Source organism: Phasianus colchicus, chromosome 15 (genome assembly GCF_987193195.1).
Source record: "Phasianus colchicus chromosome 15, bPhaCol1.hap1.1, whole genome shotgun sequence".
NCBI classification, from domain to species: Eukaryota; Metazoa; Chordata; class Aves; order Galliformes; family Phasianidae; genus Phasianus; species Phasianus colchicus.
The window spans coordinates 16,462,803-16,482,726 of record NC_143450.1 but is presented as its reverse complement, the minus strand read 5'-3'; the positions used below and the strand labels follow the sequence as shown (position 1 = coordinate 16,482,726).

The 19,924-nt window shown below is 43.5% G+C and overlaps 1 long non-coding RNA gene across 1 annotated transcript; it reads right to left on the bottom strand.

Annotated features, from left to right (window-relative positions):
- Positions 1–1,928: 1,928 nt before the first annotated feature.
- On the bottom strand, positions 1,929–18,991 carry LOC116232220 (uncharacterized). Its single transcript, XR_004167631.2, has 4 exons — positions 16,134–18,991; positions 11,054–11,134; positions 10,626–10,750; positions 1,929–2,966 (listed from the first exon to the last, which is right to left on the bottom strand). It is a non-coding gene; the product is annotated as an uncharacterized LOC116232220 (long non-coding RNA).
- Positions 18,992–19,924: the final 933 nt, after the last annotated feature.

The window sequence follows — 19,924 nt, the reverse complement described above, 5'->3', positions numbered from 1 at the left end:
AGGACTGTGGAATTCCCTGCCAGTATATTGAAGGGCAAGACCAAAGTTCAATATGATCATTACAACAGAAATAACAACAGAGGTAGTTCAACATGGGCAGGATAAGCATTACAAAAAAAGGAGTGAGCACCAATAGACACCAGCAGTTGCACCTCATGAAAAGATGGTAGTGAACACAATGCACAGGTGATGCGATGGAGGAGGACAGATTTCAACCTTGGCAGGAAAGACTCAAAAAAAACAAACTTCAGGGAAACTCTCAAGAGATAGGGATGTCCTGAAACAGCCTGCATGGAGGAGATATGAGTTCCCATCATGAGAAGTCTGTAAGAGCAGATTTCAAGTTTCTCACTGGAATGACAGCGGACGTTTTTCCTGCAGTGGTTCAGGGGATGGGCCAGCAGACCTGAGAAATCCTTCCTTTGCTCATTAAATAGCTGGCCATGGTTAGGTTTTCTGGGAAGATCAAAGCTAGCATTTAACCAAGTACAGTGCAACTGCAGATCCACGGATGTTATGATACAACTTTCTGGATTTTTAAACCCGCAACAATAGTTAGTGGCCAACCTTGCCTGGAAGCTCCACCGAGATGATGCAATTCCACTCTGCTGACAGAAGTCTTTGGTGGGAACGGGGAAGAGTCCACTTTGATTGTTTTTCACTCCCAAAGCTACAGATTCACCCAGGAATTGGCTTAGTTTGAGTGAGAATGATGGAGCTCCAGTGACACTAAGGGATTTCCATGGCACATTCGATCTCATGATTTCTTCTTTATTTTTTTCTAACAAAACAAACAAACCAAAAAGATCTAAGACACCTGCCAGTGCCACATCAGCTTACTTCCAATCCTGCCCCCATCTGATCGTCCTTTACCCCATCCTACCACCTCCAGAGCTGAGCTTTGTTGAGAAGAATGCTCAGGTTTTGTCCAAGAAGGGAGACAGAATCCCTCCCTCCCACATGACATCCATTCCATGTCAGTAGAGGGAAGATCACAGCTGAGATAAGCTCTTATACAAACACTGAAGGAAATGAAGACATTAAGCAGCAAAACAATGAGTAACAAATGCTAAGCAGGCACAGGACAGCATTTAGGTGAAGCAAAATCTCTGCCTTCCACATACATCCTTCCCTTATTCTGTTCAAAACAGGGCAAGGCAAAGGTACACAATCAGCAGAACTCCAGCCAGGAGCAAGCCATTGTAATCCCAAACCCTGGGCCACATCCTCACATTCTGGCATTCATTTACCCAAAGGAGGGTCTGCCCACACACCTCAGTCACCATCTGCCTCATTGTTCTCAAAGGGCTGCTGTGTGCACGAGGTTCATTCGAGTTTTGCTCCCTTAGCTCTCTTGATATTTACTTACACAATTATTTCATGCAGACTTATTGTTCAAGCCTTTTCTTTTGTTCTTGTAAAGATTAACTTCTTAGAAACGAGCTCTGTCGGCAAAGCGTTTTGAAATGTAATTCTCTGGTGGTGGTCTATTTTCAGCAGTGACATGCTTGGTGGTCATTGTGCTTTACTGCTAGCACTTAGTGGTTTTAAAAGTTGTTTTCTGTTCTATGTATTAACATATTTCGTTTACTATAAAAAGACTCCTAAACATACATTTCTCCAGCCTTCCTTGCCCATTACAGAAAGAAACCCAAACGTTATATCAGAGACTAAGCCAAAGTCAAGTCTCAAAAAGTTTTTACCCAAAAACTTTGCTTGCAGACTCTCTAACCATTTATTTTCCGGATGAGCTTAAAAGCCCTTAAAACAACAACTCAGGCACAGCCACCACACCCCATCAGACACACACTGCATTTCCTTATTGTTAAGACAACAGCAAGAATCCCAGCACGTATGAGACATGCACAGTGAAAGCACCGACCGTGTTCTGCACTCAACACACAATATCAATGGAAAATAAACAGTCATTTAAAAAGCAAGCTGCATGACTTCGAGCTGTGCCTCAGCAACTGCTGCCGCTGCAGCAGGGCTGTGCAAGCACAGCTTTCAGCCTTTCAGAAAAGGATTTTTAAGTGATTAGGAAAAACTATCTGTCTTCAGCCATCAATGCTTTATTCTGGGCCAGTATTTACCAGCAAGCAGTATGTGACGTGCTGGGCTCCTGTTTGCAGGGCAGAACTGAGATAATGGGCTCAGCAGGGTCTGTGCACAAAGCACAGCTCCTGGGCTGTGTCCATGGGCAGCAGGGCACCGTGTGCAGCTGAGGCATCGTCAGAAAATGATATTGATAAATGGGAAAGGGTTCAGAGCAGAGCTAGCAAAATAACGAAGAGCTGGGGTGGAATGAATGGCAGAGGGGAGATTAAGGAATTGCATATATGTGTCTTTGACCAAGGGAAATCATTTGGGATATCTGACAGGTATAAGCTCAGAGAAGAGGGAAGTGGTCAGGCTGGGATGGATAACTGGGAGTAGAAGCAGCTGAATGAAACTTAGGCTCAATACAGGAAAAGAAAATTAGGAAAGAACATTAGAATATAAAATAGTTTGGGGCAAAAGGGTCATATGCAGAAACTCCTTCACTGGAGAATTCAAAGACAAATATTTATTAGGATAAAACCCTAATAAATATTTAGTAAAGGGCTCAGTCTTTGTGAAGTGGGGACACTGAGTGACCCATTAATGCTTTACCAGCTTCAGGATCTAATGCTCTATTTACACCTGAATACAGTGTGTGGGATGCGACGCAGTAAAGTCGAACACATTCACTTTTAAGGCAGCCTTTCCTCAGGGTCTCTGCATGGCCAGCTTCAGGCAGCTCCATGAGCTCCAGGACATCTGACCAATACTGCCACAGCAGCAGCAGTCCTGCACGGGTAGCAGCATTACTCCAAACAGCAGCCAGAGAGCAGGAGGAGCTGCCACATGCTCTCCTCTCCCCAAAAGAGTGAAGCTCTGGAGCAATGCACGCCGCTGGCTTGTTCTCCCTTTGCCAGAGCTTACATCTGCAACACAAAAAACACAGTACTCTCATATTGACATTTACTTCAAGAAACAGCAGGAGAGCTTCCAAAGCAACCACTGGACAATGAGAAAATGTAAGGAGCTTCCACAACAGCAAAGTCTTCTTTCTGATCCCAGAGGCCTCCAGCTCGGAATCTTCTATTCAAGCACAGAACTGCAAGACATCGTGGAGTTAAAACCAAGCCTTGCATCAAGATTAAACACATCTGTTATGAAAACTTGCTGTATTTTGCATACATGATTCAATAAAGAGACTCAGTGGGATAATTGCTTTGCCCAGGTTATTAACCAGAGTTTTCTTTACTTTTTTTTTTTCCTCATTACTCCTTAGAATAATGTTTAAGGTAAACAACTCATAATTGTGTAAGAAATGCAGTAAGTGGAATGCTCCATCCTAAACGTTCATTCCCGGATATTATGTACTATTACCAAAAGTCAGCATAGGAAATGAATATTTCAAGAAGCTAAAGCACACAGCGCATGCAAAACATACAAGACCCACTGAACATTAAGCACTGAATACCAAGGGGTGAATGAGATTCGTACAAGAGCGGAAGGCGCTGAAGGCGTGGGCAGAGCGAAGCGGGTGGGATGAGCGGGGGCTGCGCCCGAAGCGCTGCGGCGCGGGGAGAAGCCGCCTCCACCTCCGGCCGCCAGAGGGCGCTGCAGCGCAGCCCCGCCGAAATCGTATTTAGATCCGTGAGCCAACAATTGTGTTTTGGAAAGGAAACGCAGGTTGCAAGAGAACAGAGCGAAAAGAGCGGTGCAGGATACTGCTTTAGTCGAACTTCAGAGCTCTCGTCCCCAGGTGAAACATAGGATTTTTAAAATATTTGAGAAGCTAAGAAGCTGTGATCAAAGAAGGAATACAGCACAAAAAGATGGGCTGATGTAGACTTTAAAGCCCAACATCCAAACTAGTAAAGCTCTACATTGCCATCCATTTGCAAGTGACTGCATTTAGTGCATACCAGAGCCCCTCTGTTTGGACCAGAGCATAGCAGAATCCAGCTCTGAACAGAACCGTGTAGCACCTGTAGTTTTGCCTGGGCTTGGCTCAGCAGAATTCTTGGAGCACACTTGCCAGATCAAGTGCTGGCTATATGCCCCTCACCTCTGAATTCTGCTATAAAAGAGGACTGGGGCAAACCATCCTGAACCAGAATCTGATGTCCACTGCCATGTTGGGAGAAAGGTGCCATTCTGCCAAAAGCTCAATCCATCACGTCGCTGCAGAGCCCTGCCGGTCTCAGCCCTCCCATACAGCCAGGCAGAGCTTTGCCTACTCAGCATGCTCTGCCAGGGCAGCTGTGTGAAATAACCACCTCAAGTCCCAGTGTTGCAACAGTCCACATTCTTGAGCAACTGTCACCTGACCTTAGAAACTCCTGGAGCTGTATGATGCCCTTCCCATCACGTTGATGGCACAGAAGGTATCCAGCAGTGCTTTTGAGAAGGCCACTTCCCAGCAGGGTTTTGTTCAGGGTAACCAGCTGAGCACCCACAAAGGATGAAGCAGATAACTGGGAATGCCACAGCTGAAGCTGAGAGTGACCACTAGTCAGCATTGCAGGCTTCCGACAGAAAACACATTGTTTTCTGCTATGTGGACAAACAGGTTGTACTCATTACCACATATAATCATTATTATTTATGCTCTACAGACATCAGAGTTTTGTCTTTAAATGAATTTATGGAGGGGGGGGGGGGGGAAGGGAATAAATCACAAAGCTGAATAATCCCTTTAATTACATGCTTAAAAATCCTGAATGGAAGAAATTAGGAGACACAAAGGAATCAACGTAAACTAATTATTCCTTGTTTTGCAGCTAACGTATTTCTATGGTAACACCACTATGGTCTTCGAAGAAATTAAATGATCTTTTAAATCAGTTCATCAGGAAAGCCACCCAGCAAAGCCACAAAACAAAGACCTTTCAAACAAGTCTAGAGATGATGAAGGAGAAAAGCACGCATTTTCCCAGCTGTTGATCATTAGAGCTACGAAACTGCATTTTCATTAAAACCACTGAGGAGATTCTCTCTTGTTGCTCTGCGGGAGGTTGGTGGCTGTGTGCATGGGTGCACACACAGAAGAAAGGAGAGATGACTTCTGTACAGTGTGCCAGCAAAGCAAGGTGAACAGAAGGCAAGCAGGTGCGGTTTTGTTGTGTTTTTGAGAAGAGTTGCACTTTCTGCTCACGTATTTGTTGAGGTTGAACATTTTCAACCTAGTTCTTAACACAACCTCATTTTCCCTGTGCAATTTTAGGTAGAACACGCAGTGTTCCAGCTCTGTCTCTCTGGTATGTGGAGCCATGTGTCCAGCAGACAAGAGAGATCTACCATTTCAGTAGGTCAACTGCACATGCAAAGCACTGCCATACTCAGTAAAGACCAAGTTTACACATTTCTCTCTTGAATTGTAGGAAATTAATTAAAACCATGCACTTAAAACCTAAACCAGGCTGTCATCGGCTTTGCATTATTAAAGTTCAGCTCAAGGGGTGCACTGCCAAAGGAATAATTCAACCAGAATGGACCACGAAGCAAGCAGATTTGGGCTCAGTGGGAGGTTCGCCTCTCCAGGCTGCACAGAGCTTGTTAGCCAAGCAGACAGCTCATGCAAACACGCCTCACTCCTCTTTTGTCTGCACCACCAAAACCAATGGCTTCCCCTATCACATCTGTGGCCATGCTGGCAGCTACAGATAAAGAGATGAACAGAATAGCCTCATATGGAGGGATCCTCAGTGTTCAGTTAGGAGGAAAGTCCCTGCAGCTGAAGGGTTGGAACTCTTTCATAGAATTTTTTTCCTCCTCTTGGGCACTTCTGCTGCCATTCCCCTATGCCCACCCTCCTCTAGTGCTGTGAACAAAACAGGAACTTAACTGCAGAACACTGAATTGAATGCTGTGCACGCTCGCTTTGTCCCTGTGCAAGCATGAGTTGTCACAAGCAGCACAAATACCCATCCAGCCAAGTGTCAGCAGGGACACGAAGGCACTGCTACCTGACACGGGGCTTCTTTATCTCCAGCTTCACTCCTTTACTTGGATGACTTTTGCCACAGCTTTGTAAGGACAAAGACACGTCACAAATCCCAGACGCAGTCCAGCAACAGATTCAGAACAGTTTCATTCCTGCCTTCAGTTAACATAAGATTATTAATATTCTTAATAATAGCAATAATCACTCCTATTAAGGCAATCTGTTGGCTTTGGAGAACAGGTTCCTGTTTTCCTCAGGATCTAATTTTAGAAGCTTTTGGGGACTACGTAAACTCTTGAGCCAGAAACAAACATAAAACCAACTCAGATTGTTTAAAGCATGGGGTGGGTGATGAGACCCAAATACCCTGAAGTGAGTCCTGCAGATCTGCAGGACAAAGTACAGCACAAGAGCCCCCTGGGCCTGGCTGGGCTGCTACTAAGAGGAAAAGCTTTCCCAGCAACTTGACAAGACGACAGCAAACTTGTGGGAATGACCAACATGGGACACCAAACCTTGTCAAGATATGGGAAAGGCAACAGGGATAAGCATACAGCCATGTGGGGAGCTCAGCTGATGGGGAAGCTCACTCCCATTTGACACAAGACACAGCTCTAGTTGCTTTTCTAGTCTGTTTTCCTCAAAAGATAGAGCAGCTTTTTGCACACTGAAACGCATTCATAATACCCAGTCCATTCACATTGTCTTTTTCTTTCTCATTATACCAGAAAAAAATATCAAAAGCCACTCAGCGTTTGCATCACACTTCTAACAGACAAAGGAGCAGAAACATCTTCAAGACTTTTTAGCTCATGATTCTACAGAGCACTCCAGCAGCTTAATTTACTGCACATGAGTAGTATGCTGCTCCAGCGGGACCACATAGATGATTAAAAGAATAAATGCAATTGTCTCCATAGATCAATGCCGTAATTTATTCCTCCCTGAGTATCAGATGGATCCTCATAGCCTCTTTGATAAACTCATGCAGTGTAAAACATTGTGATCCAGGCTATAAAGCCACCACACTACAGCAAATCTCTCAGATGCATATAAACATTGTGAATCAATTATTTAGTTCCTACTGCACTTCTTGTTTCTCTTTGCTTGTTCCAGAAGACTGTACATAACAGAGCTCCTAAAAGCAACCCCTCACCTTTTCCAAGGGTTTCCTGACTAATTCCACATTAGAAAACACATTGATCGGGGTCAGACGCCTTCAGCTGGAATACATTTTCAAGACTCTGGAAATACAACTTAAGGTCCTTAAATTATACAAGAACTTTGCAGAGGAACAACATGGCACCAAATCAGATACAGGAGCTGTTTTTGCTGAAAGATGGTGCCTGAAATACAGGTTTTTCTGAACTCTGTGGACCCTCAGACTCTAAAGATCAGCTTCCTTCAGAATAGCTTTAGTGGCCTCACAGCAGTGACCCTACAGGAAAAATAAATGAGTATGTGTTGTTCGCTGAAGGCGAAGGCATGTTTTGCACACATGATGTCACTCTTGCAACTCAGGAGGAACTAATTGCTTGGCTTGTTGTAGCCTCATACTCGTTGGGCTCACTTGCAAATTATAGTCGTCTGGAGAGCTACAGCATGTCATCAGCACACAGCTATGTTGTCTGAAGCGTAATTAATATCTGCCTTTCTTTTCAAGTTCCTTATTTACCCTCTTTCCCCCATGACAAATATGTTAATGACCTCTCCAAAACCCACAGGTTGTCATTTTCAAAGAGCCCCTGTCTTTCTGCCTTGAGCTGAACACTTGAGACTAAATCACAGTGAGCCTGTTCCTGCCCCCATTAAAGCTGCTGAGGGTTTTTCAGTGACTTCAGTGTAAGCAAACTCTCACAGACTCTAATGGGAGCTGGACCACAGACCTATTTTACTTTGCACCTTCAGCCAGAGGTTAAAAAAAAAAAAATAAACCAAAAAACAACACACCAAACAAACAACAAGGATTGTCCTACAAGTCTGCAGGATTTGGGGTTGAATCAAGTGCCCAGGGCAATGCCAGGATCTCAGATCATTCAGTCTCATGAGTTGCCAGGCTTTGTTGGATTTGATCTGAAATGCTATCCCTTTTGCCTTTGGTTTTGACCAGTTTTGAGGATGGGTTTTAAAAATATCATTTCAGTTTTTCAGCACAAATTACCTACTTAGCTGATTCTAAGTACTTTCCTGCAAAGGGTAAAATATTTCCCAGATTTGAGTATAGCTTCATGTGAAAATAAGCATAGACAGCATGTCTGCAGCAATAACTGTACTGGTAGCCCAATTCAATACCGTGGAACATCTTGATACCAGTTTATAAAGTACTGCTTGCACTCATACAAGGACTTGAATAATTCTCACTGCATGACTCTTACATACATGTATATATAGATCAGTATCTTTACAAATGAGTCAGATTTAAAAATAATAAATGTATTTACACTAAAAACAGAAATAGGATCTCCTATATTTAACTACCCGCATCTGTATTCTACTTTTCCTTTTTTATTAAAAAAAAAATCCCCTGCTTAAATCATCTGCCAAACAGCAGAGATCTCCATACAGCTGAAAAATACTATTTCCACTACTACAGAACTGTTAGTTTCATATGTGAATAAGGCATTTCCCTTCCCAGGATTTAAACACATGGCAAGTCCCCACGCCGTATTTATTAAGTTGTCACACGTCTCTACCCCACTGGTTAGCAAGGTGGATCTTCAGGAATTCTTAGCACACTTCTAATGTGAACATACTTGCAGGTAAGAATGTATAAGATGTTATACCTTTCTTCTTTTGTACATGGTGTTGTAAAATAGATGTTCAGACATTTTTCTAAATTGTTCTCTTCTTTCACCTCCATGCAATCCCCTTCTCCCTTAGCTTCTAAGCTTGCTTTCTACCTGGCTATATTCTGATCCCAGAATTAGCTGATATATGGCACACTTCTTGTCGATCTAGAATGACTTGTGATGATAGTCCCAGGAGGGTCTGCTCATACAAGCCACTGCTCATATCTGTTACTGTTGGCCTCAGACGCGTTGCAGACACACCAAATGCAGTGTATTTGAGAGTGAAAATTATATTTGAGGGACAGTGTTAAGATCTGTGTACCACTGCAGTCTCAGCTAAGCAAAGATAAACTTTGCCTTCATTGAGCACCTTTCCTCAGTCAGAAGCATCAGACTGTTCTATAAGTTTTCCAAAGCGTGGGCATGGCCAAGAGAGACAGAGCAGGGGAAGGACCATAAAACATAATGACTCTGCTACCTCAGCCAGAGTCAGACTGCAATAATTTAGGAAGCTTGCGGCCTGACAGAGGTACAGAATTATCCATTCCAGCTCAATTTCTTTTTTTAATGACTTGATTCCTGCTTCATGATGGCTTAGATGCGTTTCTTCAGCATTATTTTAAAAGGTTCCTGCATTCGTCATTTATTAAAGAAACTCTCTGCATTTAAAAACATTTATAATTTTATGAAGTTTGCCAGACTCTGTACTAAGTCCAATGGATTTTAGTGCTCCTTTCTCTTCTAGCAACAGCAGAGCAAGGGTTATGATTTGATTCCTGGGTTCTTGTCTTCTTTTTTTGGTATCATCACTGACAAGCTACATTTGACACCTCTGTGTCTCAGCTTACCTAGTTCATAAATGGGCCCAGCAACACCTCTGTCACGTGGTGTTAAAAGGCTGAGTTAATTGCTGCTCATAAATCACATTGCAAAGAGAAATATATATATATGCAAAGCAGTTTTGATGACGTAATAGAATTGCATTGCTTTTAGATGCAATTAAATTGTTAGGAGATTCATATTTCTTGTACCACTTTACAACCCATTAGCATCAAATATTACTTCCAGAATACCCAAAACCTAGGTACAATATCTGCCATTTGAGAAGATGCTAACCAAGACACTCACTAGGGAAGATATTGGAACAGGAACACTTTTCTCCCTCCTTCTCCCATTGAAGTGGAGCAATTTTTGCATTCATTTTAAATGTTGTAGGACCTGAATATATTCCCCATTCCTACTTTGCTTTGAAAAGCAACACTGCCACTTTGTAAGACAAATCCTACATTTAATAGCTCAGTTATAAACAAATGCTTCTCCTCCCTCCGCTTAACTAGCACACTGGGCTGCTGAAGGATTTAAAATGAGGCACCTTCACTTTGTGAAGTGTTTTGAGATCTGCCAAGTACAAAGTAACACTAAGATTACCATTTTCACTTTGATTTTTTCTCTATGAACCACTTGCTATCATCTACAGCTGCTTTGTGGACTAGGCGCAGATAAGGGGTTTAGGCATGAATACCATACATTTCAGGATATCAGACACACAAATGTAGCTCGCAGTGCAGAAATAGGATCAAGCTATGAAGTTTGGATTAAACAAGAAATTTCCTATTAGAGACTGCAATGATTTTTAAAGCCTTCCTTTTTTTTTTGCTGCCCACTGGAAAGATGAAGGAACACTTTGTAGTTTTGATACAAGTCCAGAATTCAACAGTGAAAGAGTGAAACTCTTTACTTGTTTTTTATCTAAATTTCAGCTCTCAGTTGTAACTGAAGTGGACATTTTCTGTGCTTCTATGCTGCACCAAGGTGGCACAAAGAGGCACAAGAGAGGGGAGAAAGCAGAAAAGACTCACCAATGGAGGAACCTACGATGGTGCAGCTTTGTTTCCTACACATTTCTCCTGCTGCTCCGGTGAGCTGAACACTCCCTTCGCTCCAAGCAGACAGCATGCACAGCCACCAGCATCCATCAGAATCCCTGCCGAGCAGTTCAGTCTAGATGTAGCTTCCAACCACACAGCAGTGACAAAATCCCTGAGAATTACTTGTTTGTGGAATCATCCCACTCCTCTCCATTCCCAGGGCAGCTTACCTGTCCTACCACTAAAACAGGCAAGCGAAGATTTTAGCACTGGTTCTTTCAAGGGCTGGGTGTGCTTGGCAAGGGAAACCTGAGGTTTGCTATGAGGAGGTCTTTTTCTTAAATCTTACATGTGGGAAAATAATAATTTTTGAAGTGACTAATGAGGTAGAAATACTTCACCTCCTTCACAAAACGAACCTGCTGCCTCGGGGATTGCACTCATTTCAGCAGAAAAAGCCAAGTGAGGGTTTCTTCACATTTTAGCTGCCTCCTGGCACCCTACGAACAAATAAAATGACAAAATTAGATCGTATTCATCTCATACTTGGAATCAAGAGAAAACACAGGTACTTTGGATGGCCCAAATTCTGATCTGGATTTGAAGTCACAGTTTTTCCAAGGGCTGGACTCTGGGTATAGCCACCTCTGTGCTAAAGAATGCCAACAGGGAGGCAGGTAACATAAATCATACATGACTACAGGATCTGGCCCTCATTTGGGGGGCAGAACACTGTAACTGTAATTGCTCTTGCAATGAACAGCCGATGAATTAAAACAATTAGTCACTTCATTTAACCTGTTGTTAGCTCTGCCAACGTGAGTTTACAGAAGTTGCTGGACTGCAGGCAGGCAAAAAAATTAAGGTATTTGATTAGAAAAAAAAAAAACACGAAACTTACAAAAAAAAAAAAAAGCTTTGAAACAAACAAGTGAAGACATCCTTGCTCCTCAAGCAGGATGGAGGCCATGGCCGTCCTGCGCCCCCGCCCGCCCCACAGGCGCAGATGGCACCCAGCAGGCAGCGTGCTCCCAGTGAAGGCCTCAGCTCCACGCCCGGCCAGGCAGCAGCCGGTCCACAGCAGGCAGCATCACACATCACCAGAAACACCTCGTCTGTCTGCATTTAGCCTGCTTGGCATCCCAAGCAGGGAAGAAACACAGCACAGGGCTGGTTTTGTCTCAGTTTCTTCCCGCCTGGCCAACTGGCTGTCAGCCATCTTGTCTTTAGGTCCAGCACCGGGGCTGGAGGGGAAGGGTGGCCACTTTGCTGCCATCAGCCCCACATGCAGCACTGCACGCTCACCACAGGGCACACAGCTCTGGGAGGTGGGAGAGGACTGTGGCCATAGAATCATTAACACTGGAAAGACCAATAAGATCATCTTTCCAACCATCAGCCCCTGCCTGTGACCACTCTAGTCCACATACAGTTCAGCCACAACCAATGTGACAGAAGGAAAAGTGTTTCACAATGGATACCCCTATTTTAATAAACAAGATGATCCTAACGTCATTTCAAGATGGTCAGATCTGTGTAATCATCAGCTACATTGCCCTGGATTCTCCAATGTCCTTTCCTTTCATCTCTACGTTTGAAAGCCACTGTGGTCACATCTCCCTGGACTGACTGACTAGTCTAGCAGATTACCAATGAGACTGGTTAAAAACAGATTAATACCAATAATCTGAAAACAAAACAGCCTGCCAAAGGGGAGAATTGAGTCTAAATTTAGCCTTGCTTCAGTTCACAAGTCAGAATTTCATTGCACTTCATCCCATGTGAACAGAGATCTATTGCACAGAACCCCTACACATTCACATTGAGCACAGAAGATTGTTATTTAAAAAATCCACTTTTGCTTTTTTTTTTTAACAATATCAATAGTATAAGAAAAGCTTAGAAACAGACTTGCACCAGGCTGTGACCAACATTTTACAAATAACCTCTGTCTAAGCTTTACTTCCCCAGTACATGAAGTGGAAGTTCTCACGTACTTTCACAGCAAAGTATCCGAAGAGCAGCAGGTGTAAAGTGCTGGGCTAGACTTTCACATCTTGGTGGCTGGGGCATTTTTCTTTGTTTGTTCATTTAAGGGATTGTTGTTTATTTGTTCTTTAAAAGAGTGGCAAGTTCAAAATGTTCAGTGGTCATACAGAGAAGTCTTTGTTATGTCCTAAACAGGATCAGTTAACAGCTAAATGCAACTAGTGACTCTTCGCTTCAACTGGACCATCTCAGATACCACCAATATCTTCTTTAAGGATGGTTCAGATTATTTCATCCTCTTCCTAAATGACATGCACTGCTCAAAGAAGTCACAGCCAGGAGTATGAACTGCGGAGTGCTTGCACATGCCATATGCTTAAGTAGCAGAAAGGAGCCTTTCTAAGGTTCCTCAGTTTGAGAGAATCCCTCTGAATCTCCAGTCTACTTGGTTCTCCAGGAAGTTGTGCTGAATCTCCTCAGCAGTGTTTTAGTTGGCGCTGTGAGAACATCCTGTCATCACTCCCCTTCATTTTCTAGCTTATCTCTCCAAAATCACAACACTTAGTTCTCTAATTATTTTATTTGGCAACCTAGAAACAAAGGCAATTGCAGTGCTTGCCATTAACTTGTGAAGAAGGACAGACGACCAGATCGTTTGGAAAAGAGAGAAATCAGACCATTATATCCTACTAATACTCAATGAAATCTCTAGAGGAAACATGTGGTTGTCCATGAAATATTACGGGAATCTTTGAAAGCCATTTTCTTTCAGACCCATACTCCAGTACTATAAAAGGGGCATGGTAATGCTGGATCTGCTGTGTTCCCTAACGAGATGTTAAACAAATGTCTTTGCCACATGTGGTCATTAAAGATTTGATGTCAAGATGAAAGGTGTTAACCTTGGAAACCTGGCCAGACTCCAACAGGAATAATTACATTCTGCCTCCCTCAGCAGTTCTCTGTAGAGTTTCAGCTGGACATTTCAGATCCAAAACCATTAGGCAGCCTTGCTGTGAGTGGCCTAAGTATTTTGTGTAGTTACAGCAACAACTCTGATAGTCTACATCAAGTACCCATAGTATAGAGCTGCAAACCTTAAGGCAGCAACAAATCACATCATGGAGAAACTATTTCTGTCCTTGTGTATTGCTGCAGCCCTTTTACATGCAAGTAACCCTAGGAATGCAGAGAAACCTACTATGCAGATAACTGTTATGGGATGATCCTCTTCAAAAGGGGGAAATTAAAAAGAAAAAAAGGTGGTATTTTCACTCACACTGACAGCCTTGGAAGAAGCTCACTGATACAGGCTGAAGTTGGTGTTTTAGTGCGGTTAAATTTGCATTCTCTGATCATTCCTCATAGAAGCAGTCCTGCCTTTATCTGTTACGGGAAAATGTTGCAGTCTTTAACACCATTACCAAGCATAAGCATATATTCATAGCCTGGCCATTGGATGCTACCTGTGCATTGAGTGCTGTCACACTGAGACCTGCTCTGCAAGAAGACTCTCTTCTAAAGGAGGGTTCCCTGGAGGCAGTATCTGCACTGCTGGGCAGATGCTCCCTGCAGTACACCCTGCAATCTTCATCCTTAGGTATACACCCTTGCCCCGCATTGCCTCTGTTAGAGGAGATCTGCATGCAAACCCTTCCCCCATGTGCTCTGGTTTCCTTTGTTTGGAAGCCAGGGCGTGCATGGGGATAGGAGCCAAGCAGCATGCCAAGATGAGGCACAGCACAGTGGGCAGTAATGACCCACAGCTGCAGTACTGCCACCTGCATCCACAGGTCAAGCAGAAAGCAGCACTGAGAGCATTATGCACATTCCCCAACTATTGACAAGACCATTGTTATTACCATCCTCATCTTCACCAAGTGCATCTTTTCCTTTCAAAAGCAAATCATATCTTAACTAAACCTGCAAGTCCCAGACTGAACAATATTAGTTCCATGCAAAATCCTGATACAGAGATTCACTGAAGTCTGTCACAAAATTGGTGACGTTCCCGTGGCTTCAAGAACTGCAAACTCAGACAGCATAGAAAGACACTAAAGTCCATTCACCTTCATCTGAATATGAGATGAGAAGTCCTTATTTATGTTTGAAAACAAAAAAGTTATGAGCCCACCAGATCTCATATTGTTTGCTGTGATATCCTGAATGCATACATTTCAGAAGGCTTAATACTACACAATAACCAGAACCAGTGTCAAGCTCTTTTTAATACTAAGCTTCTGAAGCTGCAAAGAACACCACGGATCCTTTTCAGAAATTTTCCCAGTGTTCAACGTGCAATTTATCAAATTCCCTTTAAGCATTCATCACACCCATGCAAATGATTTATGCTTCCCTACAGAAAAATTTGTGTTTGATCACAATGACAACTTACTGCTGCTATTCCATATCAAGCACATTATGGAGTTTCAGACCTCAGAGCAACGCTTAAATCACATCGAGGAAACCTATTGAGATGAATATCCATTCCTGCAGCCCTTATGCCTCATGAACTCAGCAAGATTTACTTGTCAGCAAGGTCTGCAGGACCGAGACCACACTTTTCAGAAATGAGTTGTTAATCCCAGAAAGGATTATCACATTAGAATATAAGCAAATGCTTATCTCAAGATTATTGTTACAAGAAAGGCACTTTGATTATAAACTGCAGTTTTAACATTTAGGAGTCACCTGTCCTGCAAATACACATACACTAATTTGTCTATGAAATCCCTGGGAAACCACAAACAGGTTTTAGGATCTGCTGATCAGTGTAAGTAGTCTGACAGAATGGTTTCAGCAAATAAAAGAAATGCAAAGTACTGAAACATACCTAGAGGACACAGTCTTCTGTCTGAGCGAGATTGCAGGCTGAGACCCAGGGAGCTGCTTATTTGTGTGGAACTGCTTGTCCCAATCAATCCATGAAGAAAACTAACATCACACAAGTCATGCATTTAGCAGGCAGCATTTGACAGCAAGGAAACAAGCTGCAGCACAAAAGATCTCCATGTATTTTAAGTCTTCATCCCAAACTTACTTTTCATACAACTCATCTGCAAGCTGTGATTTACTAAATCCATCTGTTGTTTCTCCAGCTTGCTTTCTGGAAACACTGCATTTCAAGGGTCTGCTTGTTAGAGAAGGTCAAAGAGGAAAGCAGGCCCTCACATTTTAAGGGACTTGAAAGAAAAGGAAAGGAAATTTATATTTAGAAAAAGGAATGATTAACTAGGGGAAATATATTACAGTATTAAAAAAGTGACATAGAATAGTTCCTACTCTCAATGAGGCTGACTTCACTTCAAGAAAAATATTTATATACAAATATAATAAGCTGAGGAATGCTAACCTATACTGAGATGAAAGCATCTCATAACATAACTCACATTTAGACTATAAAATGGATAATCATATTTTTATGTGTTTTTTTTTCCTTGTCCTTCTAAAATCTCCGCTTCTTCTCCAGTCACCAAAACTTCTACCCACTTCTGGTTGGTACCACAGTACCTCATGTAGCTGCACTCCTCCCACCACTCCAAAGTCTTCAGAAATGAGTCATCTGCTGCTCCTGCATTGTCCCAGGGTCCACACACAGCACAAGCAGGCAGTGAACAGATTCACAAGTCAGCCCAGAAACTCCAGGATGTGTCTGCAGCCCCATAGGCGCACTCAACTTGTTCTAGCACGGGGAAGATCACATGCCACGAGCAATGCAGTCACCACAGCTGGGAACAGTAAGCACTGAGACTCCTGCCTAAATACTCTGCAGCTGATGCCATCATTGCACAGGTGTTAGCATCCGTATTACTGAAGAGTCACAACCTGCTGCAGTCATTCTTCAGGACTGTGGGGTGGACCACAGCCATAGCCTTACATTTACTCCATCCAAAACAGTTACAGTGGGAAGACACAATCAGTACAACTGCATTTTGACCAAGATGTGGGGATCTATATGAGCACAAAATTTTCCCAGGACCTCTACTGTCAGTCTAAAAGCCTGTCGAGTTTGGGTATGCTAACGCTGCACCAGAACCCCAGCTCAGTCGTGACTAAGTAGATCCCGTGTCACCTCGTGAGTCACCCTACCATCCCTTGCATCATGGGTTTCCTTGGAATCCCCTCTGTAAGCCCTGCTGAAGCCTGGCCCTGTTTTGCCTGTCAGATTTACCAGGATGAGAGTCAGAAGTGGCATGCTGTAATCAGCTGCGTGGTGATTTTGTTTTCTTAGGGGCTCTCCCTCCAGTGCAGCCCTACCAAAAGCCCTTTGTCTGAGGAGCAAAGCAAGGAGCACAAAAGCGTTTGCATTTACTTGTGGAAGAGCTACTCCAGCAACTCCTCTCAACTCCCTGAAGTCAGCCTCGGTACAGTTATTTGGCCTGAGTTCATCTGAGCTAAATGGGCTGACTTGGCTCAAATACATTGCACAACCAAATGATAAAACTGGGGGTTGGGGGGAATGAGTAGTGATGACACATGTACTTAACACTGCATGTCTCCTCTTTCCAGATCAGGAGGAGCTGGCAAGCTTCAGTCAGTACACATGCCAGCAGCGGATGTCGGCACATATACAACACTTTTCAGAACAACATACTGTTGAAACATGTAGTTCAACTCAAAGGCACCCCTTCTGTTCTGCGAGCCCAAAACAACTCTGAGGATTGTCTTGCTTAATATGGTAGGATTTGTAGCATGGCTTTTAATGCTGCTTTAATCTGGTTGCTTTAAAAGCCCCCTTCAGAAGTGCAGAGATGGAGGCAGCAGCAGCCATGCTGTACTTCCACAAAACCCACATGTACATTTGAACAAGGAGAGGCGATGGAGCTGTTGGCAGGAGAGAAATGGCAAAGATAAGGGGGATGGCTTACATGGTGCGGGAATACAAGGCTGCCCTTAGCATCCACCTTTCCTTCACTCTTCTTTCACTTTTCAGTTTGAAGTACAGAGAAGTACGGAGTTAGCAGGCTTGCCCTGGCTTGCTGAGAGTGTGTCTAAAAAGTCATTGGTAATGATTTGAAATAAATGACATTCACAAAATAAATAAAAATGTCCTCTAACTTTTAAATGAAACGATCAGCTTTCATTAACAGCACAATTCAGAGCTGTAAATGTGCTCAGTTTTTTCTTCCTCTCAATGATTTAGGTGGGAACATTCATAAATTCAGAATTTCCTATCTAGTTCCATGTTCTTTTCCCTGCTTCATTTTTGCCATGGACCTGAAATGGTGCTGGCAGAACTGCATCATAAGTGGTCTGTGTGTCTCAAATGATATGGGTGGCTCTTAGACCACTGGAATCATTTTCCTTTGGCTTCTGATCTGGCCAGCCTATCTCATCACCCTCATCCTGATAATTTCCTTTTAGTCTCACATCCTACCAGCTGTTTCCATTTCTTTCACCCTTTCTTTCTGCATAACTCAGGCTTTGGAAAGGGGGTGATCAATCTGCAGAGAACCAGGGTGGGTTTCCTGCCGTGTGACTCAAATGGACGTTTGCGTGAGGCAGGAGACTGCCAAGGCCTCCAGCTCTGTTCTGCAGGAGTTTGATGTGCAAATGCGGGGATCACAGAAAGAGCTGCAGCCAAGGTTGTCGTAATCATCCCAAACCCTTTCCCCTTTTCCCAGCAGCACCAGTCCCTGCTGGTACCTCTTTCTCAATGAAACAGTCCGCACTTTGGGTCTTGCTCCTCTCTCTTCAGCACCCAGAGACAGCATTTCTCTATTCAGATGTCCCAGATTCTGACAACTCAAGCCAGACTAGCAGGTCACTCTCTGCCACTCAGTTCAGCAGTTCATTGCTGCAGCCCAGCCTGTTGTCAGCGATAATCCACAGTTAGGTCCATCTAACCCATTCTTTGGAAATGATTCTGGTTAGTGCCCTCAGAACAACAGGGCTGTCTTCCATAAATGGGCCCACTGAGATGGAAGTGGGCTGAGGGAATGTCTATGCATGAAATTACTCTGCCCTGTCTTCAGTGGAAGATGTACAAGAAGGGAAGAAGTAGGTGATTGGAGGCTGCCTCTGCATGAGATCCTCCTAACGAAGATCAGTTGCAGCTGGGATGGCATCCCCACCCGGTGCCGAAGCCCAAAGGACAATATTTGGATTTCTCCTGTACTTTGTTCCATCCCATGTACAAACAAGAATCCCAGGACAAAGTGTACCTCGCGTGGATTGTCACAAGCCAGCAATGTACAGCGAGGGGCGACTTCGATGGGTGTGGAATGTAAAGGACATTGTTGGAGGAAAGAAAAGGAAAGTGGCACTTTCTACTGGTGAAAATAAAGCTTTATCGTCCCAAAAATCAACATGCTTTTCCCTATGGTTTACAGAAAAGCGGTTGTGGAAGCAATGAGCATGATTCTGCAAATCCATCTTCATAGATCCTTTTAATTTAGAGAGATGACTCAGTGGAGCTGGGGCTGCTTGGATGGTTGTATGACCACAGGATGCAGCTCAGGAAAAGTGTTTTTGTAAACAAATAAACACGCTCCTTCCTGTGTGAAACTCAAATCTTTCAGCATTGGGCAAGTGCCTGAGAACCGAGCAGTGAAAGTAATGAGGAATATTAAGCACGATGCCAGCTGGTTGATCCAGATCTGAAAGCACAAGGTGAACAAAACAGAGTGAAAAACAGGTGAGTCTTCAAAGTCCTTTAAGAATCTGAACTGTTGCTTGTATCAGAAGCAAAGAAAGGACTTTTTAAGTGAAAACTGCCCAAAGAGACCATCTCACATCCTGACAATATTGAAACAGGGGATTTTCTAACAGGGAAAACCAAAAATTATGCTAGTGAGATTTGACAGTGTTCTGTGCCACGTTGTGCTGTGCATGCAGGGAGGTATCCGAAGATCACAGCCACCAAGCTGGATTTCAGAGGTTGGCATTTTACATCCAATAAAGCCTTTTTAGAAAGCTTACCCTCTCTCACTCGGATTTCCCAGAGATGCAGGATGCTGCAGGGCCTCCCAAGGGTGAAAAGGGGATCTGCAGTCCCAACAGCCGGAAATGCTTCCAGAAAAGCAAGTACACACTGGGGAAAAACCTAAATATCATGACTTCAAGAAGTCAATGTTTTGTTGGTATTTTTAAAACAATCTTTCGGCAGCTGCCAGTAAAGGCTGCTCAGATCAAGGCATGAAGTCAAACAAGTACTTAGGATCGTGCAGGATTAAGATAAGTGAAACAAGCGGGAAAATGTATGAGTGACTGCCTTTCCCCTTTTTCTATCACAGACCTACAAGTAGAGGGGCTCCAGATTGGAGCCCTGCTGCACCCAGCACTGTGACAAGGGGTGGCAA